This window comes from Rutidosis leptorrhynchoides, chromosome 3 (assembly GCF_046630445.1).
Source record: "Rutidosis leptorrhynchoides isolate AG116_Rl617_1_P2 chromosome 3, CSIRO_AGI_Rlap_v1, whole genome shotgun sequence".
NCBI classification, from domain to species: domain Eukaryota; kingdom Viridiplantae; phylum Streptophyta; class Magnoliopsida; order Asterales; family Asteraceae; genus Rutidosis; species Rutidosis leptorrhynchoides.
Window position 1 is genome coordinate 451,231,293 of NC_092335.1, and position 10,387 is coordinate 451,241,679.

The following is a 10,387-nucleotide window of genomic DNA, read 5'->3' on the forward strand; positions in this document are numbered from 1 at the left end:
CATTCAATGGCTGGTTTATGAGCTTTCAACACAGAAATGAGTTGTGATTTCTCATTTTCAGTAAGAGAAGACGATATTATTACAGGTAATTCAGATTCACCATGTAAATAAGCGTATTCTAAATGGTTTGGAAGTTGCTTTAACTCTAATTTCGGAGGTTCTTCTATCGATGATTTATATCGATATCTGTCTTCTTCTTTTAGCATTTGAATTTCTTCTGTTGTTGGTTCATATCCATTAGCTATAAGTGTAGCTAACATTTCAACTTCATCAATTGGTTCATTACCTTCTCCTAAAGAACATTCTCCTGTTCCTTGTAATTCTGGAAATTCTTCTAACAATTCTGCATGTGAGTCTATAGTTTAAATATAATAAAATGTATCATCTGCAGATTGCGATTGTTGCATTGCTCTATCAACTGAAAAAGGTAACACTCTCATCCTCTATACTTAGGGTCAGTTTCTTACCAAACACGTCTATCATTGCTTTAGCCGTGTTTAAGAATGATCTTCCTAATATGAGAGGAACTTGAGAATCTTCTTCCATATCCAGAACAACAAAATCTACTGGAAATACTAAAGTACCAACTTTAACTAGCATATTCTCCATTATCCCTCTAGGATATTTTATTGATCTATCGGCTAGTTGTATGCTTATTCTTGTTGGTTTCAATTCTCCAAGGTCTAGTTTAGCGTATAGTGAATACGGCATTAAATTTATACTAGCACCTAAGTCTGCCAATGCTTCTATTGAACTAAGACTACCCAGAAAATATGGAATTGTGAAACTTCCTGGATCAGATAATTTTTCTGGTATCTTATTCAACAGCACTCCTGAACAATTAGCATTCATAGTAACGGCCGAGAGTTCTTCCATTTTCTTTCTATTCGAGATTAGATCTTTGAGAAATTTAGCATATCTAGGCATTCCTGAAATCACATCAATGAAAGGAAGATTTACATTTATCTGTTTAAACATATCCAAGAATTTGGATTGCTCGGCTTCAAGTTTCTCTTTTTTCATTTTACTCGGGTAAGGAAGTGGTGGTTGGTATGGTTTAACAAAAGCTTTAGTCTTAACTGTGTTATCTTCAATAACCTTCTCAACTACCGGTTCTTTTTTCTTATCTTGTTCAGGTTGTGGTTCTTGTGGAGTAGGAATAGTTTCATCAGAAGTTACAGGTATTTCAGGTGGTTTAAGTGTTGTACCACTTCTTGTGGTAATGGCTTTAGCTGTTTCATTCCGGGGGTTAGCATTTGTATCACTAGGTAGACTTCCCGGTTTTCTTTCACCTATTAACCTTGCTAGGTTACTTACTTCTTGTTCCAAATTTTGAATAGAAGCTTGTTGATTTCTAAATGCTTGAGCATTTTGTTCATTAGTTTGTTTCTGAGATGTTAAAAACTGCGTTTGAGTTTCAACTAGCTTCGTCATCATATCTTCTAAATTTGGCTTTTTATCATCGGGTTGTGGTTTGTTTTGAAAATTAGGTCTTTGCTGGTTGTAAGTATTATTGGATACTTGTTGATTGCTAGGACCTTGTTGGTTGTTGTATGGAATATTTTGATTATAATTCTGGTTTTGATTGTAAATCGGTCTTGGCGGTTGATAATTATTCTGATAATTATTTCCAGGCCTTCGGTTTATGTATGAAACATTCTCTCTTTGTTCCATTGTTAATTCCATACTGAGACAATCTTTTGTCAAATGTGGTCATCCACACTGCTCACAACTAATTCGTATTGAGTGTATATCTTTAGTCATCTTTTCCATTCGTCTCTCGACAGCATCTATCTATGCTGAAATGGAATCTAAGTCATGGCTAGAATCGGCTCTAGCTACTTTAGATGATCTAACGATATCTTTTTCTTGGTGCCACTCATGTGAGTGGGAAGCAGTGTTATCAATAATTTTATAAGCATCAGTTTTTGTTTTCTTCATAATAGAACCACCAGCTGCTATATCTATGTCCTTCCTTGTAGTGATGTCGCATCCTTGGTAGAATATTTGTACTATTTGATAGGTGTCTAAAACATGTTGCGGACATCCTCTTAATAATTTTCCAAATCTGGTCCATGCCTCATATAGAGTTTCATTCGGTTTCTGTGTGAACGTAACAATTTCTGCTTGAAGTCTTACGGCTTTAGATACAGGAAAGAATTGTTTAAGAAATTTTTCAACTAAAACGTCCCATGTATCGATCGCCCCTTCAGGTAACGATTCCAACCAATCTTTGGCTTCTCCCTTTAAAGTCCAGGGAAATAACATGAGATATATCTGTTCATCTTCCACTTCTCGGATTTTAAATAGTGTGCAGATCCTATTAAAGGTACGTAGATGTTCATTTGGATCTTCCTTCGGCGCACCACTAAATTGGCATTGATTAGTCACCATGTGTAGGATTTGTCCTTTGATTTCATAATCTGGCCCATTAATGTCTGGATGAGTAATTGCGTGACCTTGGCCAGTGCGTTTAGCTCTCATTCGGTCTTCCATACTTAAAGGTTCTGTTACTTCCATAATTGAATTTATTGAATCGGAATCACTAGAGGATTCTGATTTAATGGTTCGTTCCTCAACAATCTCTGTTTGAATGATTGGTGGTTTCAGAGGAAAGTTTAGTGGTTCAGGATCTATGAATCGTCCCTGAATATTCTCCGGATTCTCAATTGTGAGGTCGGGTTCAAAAAATGGATTATCGACGGCTACAATATTAGCTAGATGTCTTGATCTAGTTACAGGTGGTGAACGTACAAAAGGTGGTGAACGTCTTGCTCGGTGCATTCACTGAATATCCTATTAGTTTTTAAAAGGAAAGAAAAATTATATAAGTTATCCAATTAATAGACTTTTCTGATTTTGCCCACGTTTTGAATAGCCAAAAGATGCAGCAGAGGGGCAGGATTCGTTTGGTCTCAATATAATTGAGGACTGTTTGGCTTCAATAACCCGGTCCACGTACAAATCCAACTATTACTACGAACCAGAAAATTTTGATGTCTATCAATTTAACCACTTAAAATAAATTTTCGTAATTTTAAGAAATTTAGATAAGAAGTAGAATAAAAATCTATATCCTAAAAACTAGAATGACGAGAAATAAGAAAGAAAAAGAGCGTGTCGAAAAAGGTCGAAAAAATAAAAATAAGAAAGAAAAAGAGTGACTTATAGAACTTAAAAACACTCGACTAACCCAACCTTATTACTATCACTGACTTAAAATTATAATCGCGAATTGAGATTACTAATTGGAATGATAATTGATACATAGGTAAAAGGCGTCTAAAAATATTAAAGCTTACAAGTAAAACTATATCCCAAATGGCAATAACTTAAAAAAAATTAAAACTTAAAAAGGCGTCGCAAAATTCTAAAGCACCTAAATCTTAGTCTAAAGAAAAAGCACTTAAGAGATTTTACGGCAAAGCCTAAAAATCTAGAAGTAAAAATAACTATGGCAAAAACTAAGTTTTACACTAAAAACTAGCGAAAAACACAAATATTACGCTAAAACAATTAAAAAGGGATAAAATATAAAAATATACAAAAAGTTGTAAAAAGTACAATTTTTATAAAAATATTATTTTTATAATATTTATTTATTAAAACTATTAATTTTACATTAATTAAACTAATTTAACTAAATATATATAAATTAAATAAAAAGTAAAACTAATTAATATATTAAAATTAAACCTAATTAGGGTTAAAAGTTAAATAATAAATATAAAACCTGTAATTAATGCTGATTAGGATTTCTGTCACGTGTGTCAGGGCTGCTCCGCGAGTTACGGTGCCCGAAGCAGGAAAACTCCGCGAGTCGCGGGGTTCTAAAATTCAACTCAGGTACAGGATTTAATTCGACGCGTTTTTATTTTTTTTCTTTTTTTTTTTATATTTTCTGTATTATGCTTTATATTTTCTGTTTTAAATAAAAATATTTATATAATAAAAACTTATATTTAAAAACTAAAATAAAAATAGAGCTACTTTATAATTTTATAAATAAAAATCTTAAAACTAGATTTATATATATATATATATATATATATAAATTTTTTTTTTTGGTTTTTGATTTTATATTTTAAATAAACACAAAATATTTAAATAAAACTTATATTTTTATAAAATAAAAATAAAGAAACTTTATAAAACTTAAATATTTAACAAAATATTTATTTACAATTTTACACAAAATATTATACAATTTTACACAAGATATTTATTTATTTATAGAATGGATATACTTAAACCTTGCTACAACACTTATAGGCAGTGTACTTAATCGTACAGTAGTGTAGTTTTTAATAAGTCCGGTTCGTTCCACAGGGAAAATCTTTAAACAAAGCTTAACGCTATATTAGTTTACTTTTATAAAAATACAAATATATATATAAGTAATATTATTATTATAAAGGGGGATTTTTACCGTTTAATGACCGGTTTGTCGATTTTAAAACTTTAGTCGCAGTTAAAACCAAATGTGAAAAAAATAAATACAAGACTTAATTTAAAGCGTAAAGTAAATAACGATAATGAAATTGCGATAAATAAAAGTGCGATAAAATAAACTTGCGATAATTAAAAGTACGATAATTAAAAGTGCAATTAAATACAATAACAATAAAATAAAATGCGATAATTAGAAGTGCAATTAAATATAAAATAAAGGAAATTAAATATGAAATAAAATAATTATGCTTATTTAAACTTCCGTAATCATGATGTTTGACGTATTGATTTTAGTTTTATGCTCATGGGTTAATTGTCCTTTGTCCTGGATTATTTAATATGTCCGTCTGGTTTTTGTCCATAATAGTCCATCAGTCATAAATATAAAGTGCGAGTGTCCTCGTCAAATTATTCTTATACCCGAAGTTAAATATTCCAACTAATTGGGGACTTAAACTGTAACAAGATTTTAATACTTTGTTTAATAATTACACCAGGATGTCGACTGAGTGTAACCCAAGATTTTAATACTTTGTTATTAATTATACCAAGTGTCCTTGTACATAATTTCACCCCTTTTTAATTATTCTAGTGGCTATTAATCCATTCCCGTGTCCGGTTAAATGAACGATTATTCGTACATATAAATACCCCGCCCATCGTGTCCGATCGAGTGTATATGGTAATTTATGGGTACGTCCAATTATAAATCTTTATATTAACATTAACAAACTATCATTTAGTTAAACAAATATAAAGCCCATTAATAGCCCATAGTCTAATTTCCACAAGTGTCATTCTTTTGTCCAAACCCCAATTATGGTACAAAGCCCAATTACCCAATTTTAGTAATTAGCCCAATATCATGATTACTTCGGATTAAATAAGCATAATAATAACTTAGCTACGAGACATTAATGTAAAAAGGTTGAACATAACTTACAATGATTAAAAATAGCGTAGTGTTACACGGACAGAATTTCGACTTACACCCTTACAATATTCGCTAACATACCCTTATTATTAGGATTTAAAATTAAAATTAAAATTAAAATATAAATTATATATATATATATATATATATATATATATTTACGTATATATTGAGAGAGAGATAGATTATTGATATGAAAATGATCAGAATTCGTTTGCTTTTATAGGGAATTGAGTTCAGGGGGTCTCCGCGACTCGCGACCTTTTCTGCCTTCAAACTCCGCGAGTCGCGGAGTTTGAAATTCCAGCTCACCAACTTTGGAGTCTTTCTTGCCGACGGATTTTTATTATTTATATAATATATAAATAATTATAAGAATTATTTAAATATTATATTATATTTATGTGCATAGTTGACTTGTAATTTTTAGTCCGTTGCGTCGAGCGTTGAGAGTTGACTCTGGTCCCGGTTCCGGATTTTCGAACGTCCTTGCGTACAATTTAATATCTTGTACTTTGCGTTTTGAATCTTGTACTCTTGTAAATTCGAGACGTTTCTTATCAATAATTGGAACCTCTTTGATTGTATTTTGTACTTTTGAGCTTTTTGGTCGTTTGCGTCTTCAATTCGTCGAATCTGTCTTTTGTCTTCACCTTTTAATATTTAAACGAATATCACTTGTAAATAGAACAATTGCAACTAAAAGCTTGTCTTTCTTGGGGAATAATGCTATGAAATATATGTTCGTTTTTAGCATTATCAGAATGACAGATACTTGGCACTGCTATTGCAACGTTTTCCAAGATTAGCTGGTGCTGAGCTAATAATTCCCTCAATTAATGCTAGAGCTTGTTCGCCACCTCCTGGCAAGGTTGCTGTCTATGGCTATTCAGTTTTCAATTATTTTTTGCGACTGCCCTTTACACCATTCTTCTTAGAAGTTTGTCAGTTTTATGGAGTTGCCGTTGGCAAATTCGAACCAGCATCTATTCGAAAAATTCTCATATTTGAGATGTACTGTCATGCGAGCAAGATAGTGCCATCTATTCGAATATTTTGCTCTTTGGTGCGTATATCGTCTAACGAAAAAGGTTGGTTTACAATCAGCAAAGTCGATGGATTTTTGAGACCTGCACTTGATCATCCCTGTCATGATTGGCACGCTTCTTTTGTCTTCATAAATGAAGATGCAATTGGTAACAAGTACTCATCTGTGCGATTTTGGCGTAAATACGTTCATACCATATCAATTACATTTCCGAGATTAAATAGCAAAGAGAACGCTTTGCTTAAAAAACTAAAATCCGAACAAATCAATGATGTCAAATATGGGGAACATATGCTATCATTGACATCTGTAAGAGAAGATTGGGATATCACGCAAGGCTATGCTTGTGTTCTTCTTGGGAGAAAGAGTAAGAGTTTATTTTTGCCATGTATACTAATAACATGTTTCTTTCTGTTTATCCAACTAACCACTTTGACTATTTTAAATTTTGCAGAAATTAGTCTGCTTACTGCCATGCGCTCTTCGTCTTATTCGTAACTTAAATTTACCACACAGAAAATTATTGACGATACTCCCATTTGTGGAAAGGATGTTGTAAGGGAGGAGGGAGAAGAAGAAGAAGAAGAAGAAGAAGAAGAAGAAGAAGAAGAAGAAGAAGAAGAAGAAGAAGAAGAAGAAGAAGAAGAAGAAGAAGAAGAAGAAGAAGAAGGAGGAGAAGAAATAGACATAGGTATGAACCGAATTGCTTCTAGAGAACGTCGTGCCTCGGGTAATGAGAATGATAACACTGAATTATGTGAAATACTCAACCAAAACCTGAATTTGTTTTCTTTTAGACCCAGTACTGGTGGATTTTATAATCCAAACCATGCTTTATACGTTATGCCACCTTTGAAGTCTTGTGAGTCTTATTGGAACTCTTTTATAAGTAACAATTTCCCTTTATCTCCAACAGCTACTGTACCACACCAAGATAATATACTAGCAACTCTTCCGCCTAATGCCAAGAGAAGAAGAACTGGTCAAAATGTACCGTCATCCGTTCAATAAGAAGCTGGCACTAGCTCTTCTCAAAAATAAATTATTCTTCCCAATCTTGACACAGATGTTCTTTCTTCCTTTCTAAAAGGACCACCACATTCTTATGAGGGTTACATGAGTTACTTGAATGCCATGGTATGTCCGTCACTATCCCAGTTTTTCAATAACCTATCTGCTTCAGATGCTAAGAAGGTTAAAGTGAAAAGTATTATCCTTAATATTGCTTCTGGGCTGAATGACCTTCAACGCTTATCCGAATTTGAGAACAATGAAATTATCACGAGTGAGAAACTTTTCGCTGAAAAGGAGAAAATAAGTCAGCTGGAACAAGTGGCTACATCCTTAAAGAAGGATTATGATACGATGAAGAGGAATTTTTTGAACTGCAGCACCCAGAGGGGAGAATTTAATAAACAAGTGAAGGAACTATCACTCAGAGAAAAACAACACTTGAGCAGGATTGAAGAACTAGTAAAGGAGAATAATGTTCTGAAAGAACAGCTTAAAGCTAAAGAAGAGAATGAAAAACTTGTGATTGCTGGGATTCCTGCTCTTGTGAACCGTATTTTTAACTGTCAAGCGTTATCTCACAGGATTCGTGAGTTTACCCGTCTTGCTAAATCTGCTGAACGGTTGAGTTTTTTCAATTTTATGAAGAGAAAGCTACCAGAACTTTCAAATCCAATGCCTGAAGTAATTACATCAAAGATCAATGAAAATGCTGTCATAGACGCTAACGCAGCCGGTGCTTTAATAGAAAATATGAAATTTTCGGATCTTGAAAGTCTTTGTAAAAATCCAGATGTAACCATTGATGATGTATTAAATTATGCCCCTCAAAATGAATGAAATATTATGCTTCCATGTATATATGCCTTGCATAACTTTTAATATTGTATTTGCTGTTATTGCTATGAAGATGTCATAGTTTATTAACACATTATGAGTTAAAAATGTACAAGATATTGATATTTTACTTTGCAACCACTATGCCTTCTAATATGGAAATCATATTTTCCGTTATACGCTTTCCGTCATGAAACTTATGAGGAAAAGTTGCAAATTATCTTTGCCTTCAAATAGTTTGCCGGACGCCATAGTCCATTATCCGTTTTGCTTTGTATTTTTATGTATAAATTTTGTGTCATGACATTTGTAGATTCGCTTTAACGCTTCGATGCTTTAGTGAGTTCTACATGTCTCACTATCGATACAACCATTTTGAGTATGATTGCACTTATACCACCGAAAGGTTATCTTTCTTATATGGGTAGGGATGACACACAGCTATGTGACACCTGGGCTAAAAAATCTTTGGCCGGATAAAATTTATGAAAGATATTGCCATAAGAATAATTGCTGTTATTCATATTCATAAAGAAATTTTTACATTCATGACTATATCTCATGCATTTGACAGGTGATCAAGCTGTCCATGCATATAGTACTACACATAAAATTTCTTTAAATTCATTGCATTCCAAGCTCTTTCATATTGCTCGCCGGATGGCGCAGCAAGCATGTATGACCCATTCTGATTTACTTTTGTGACTTTATAAGGTCCTTCCCATTTTGTTGCCAATTTTCCAAATTTAATTTGCCTGCTTACTACATTATCTCGTAACACCAAATCACCAACTTTAAATTGTGTATGCTTCACTTTTTTGTTGTAATATTTTGCAATCTTATGTTTGTGATCTGCTTGCCAGATGGCGGCCATCAATTTTCTTTCCTCCAACAAGTTAAGATTTTCCCTCAATGCTTCAGAATTGGCTTCAATATCAAATGCCATAATGCGTTGCGTTGGAACACATATTTCGGCTGGTATCACTGCTTCTGTACCATATACTAAAATGAAGGGTGTTTCTCCCGTGCTCTGCTTTGGAGTTGTCCGGTGTGCCCATAGTACATTTGACAGTTAGTCTACCCAACTGGTTTTACTTAATCCCAGACGTGCCTTAATGCCAGCAACAATTTCTTTGTTAGTAACCTCTACTTGCCCATTCGCTTGAGGATGAGCAACAGATGTAAAGTTTTGCTTTATCCCTAGCTCTTCACACCAACTTCGAAATAGGTTCTCTGCAAATTGCTTGCCATTGTCACTGACTATTTCATTCGGAACCCCATACCGGCACACGATATCATGCCAGACAAACTTTTTGACATTTTCTCCTGTAATCTTCGCTAAAGCCTTTGCTTCAACCCATTTTGTGAAAAAATCAATTGCTACCATCAAGAACTTAGCATTACCAGTACTTCTATTGAATGGTCCTACAATATCAATCGCCCATTTGCAGAACGGCCAAGCGGATGACACTGGCATCAATTCATACTTCGGAAGACGCTGAACGGTCCCATGCCTCTGACAATTCTCACACGTTTTTATTATCTCCGCAACATCTCGATAGAGAGAAGGCCAAAAATATCCTTGTCGCATAATCCATGATGCCACAGTACAGAAGCCAGAGTGTTGAGAACAAACTCCTTCATGCATTTCCTTGACTACTTTCAATGCTTCATCATTGGTTAAACACCTTAACAATGGACCATTATAAGACTTTCGATAAAGAGTACCAATAACTACTTCATACATTGGCGCCGTTACTTTTATCCTTCTAGCTTCCGTCTTGTCAATGGGTAGTCCTCCGTCGTGTAAATACCTCAAATATGGAGTCATCCACGTTTCCTTAGCATTTTCAACTATTGCCATGATTGGTTTTTCATGTATTGATTTTTCCTTAAGTTCCTCAACTAACACTCGCTTGTGCAAATGATCAAAGGTTAAAATAGCTAACTTGCTTAAGACGTCAGCTTTCTTGTTCTTATTTTGAGGGATTTGCACGACTTCAAGGTTATCAAATTTCTTTGAAATTGCTTCTATCAACTTTACATATTGCCTCATTGATGTATCTCTTGCATCAAACGTTCCATTAACTTGCTGAGCCATAATT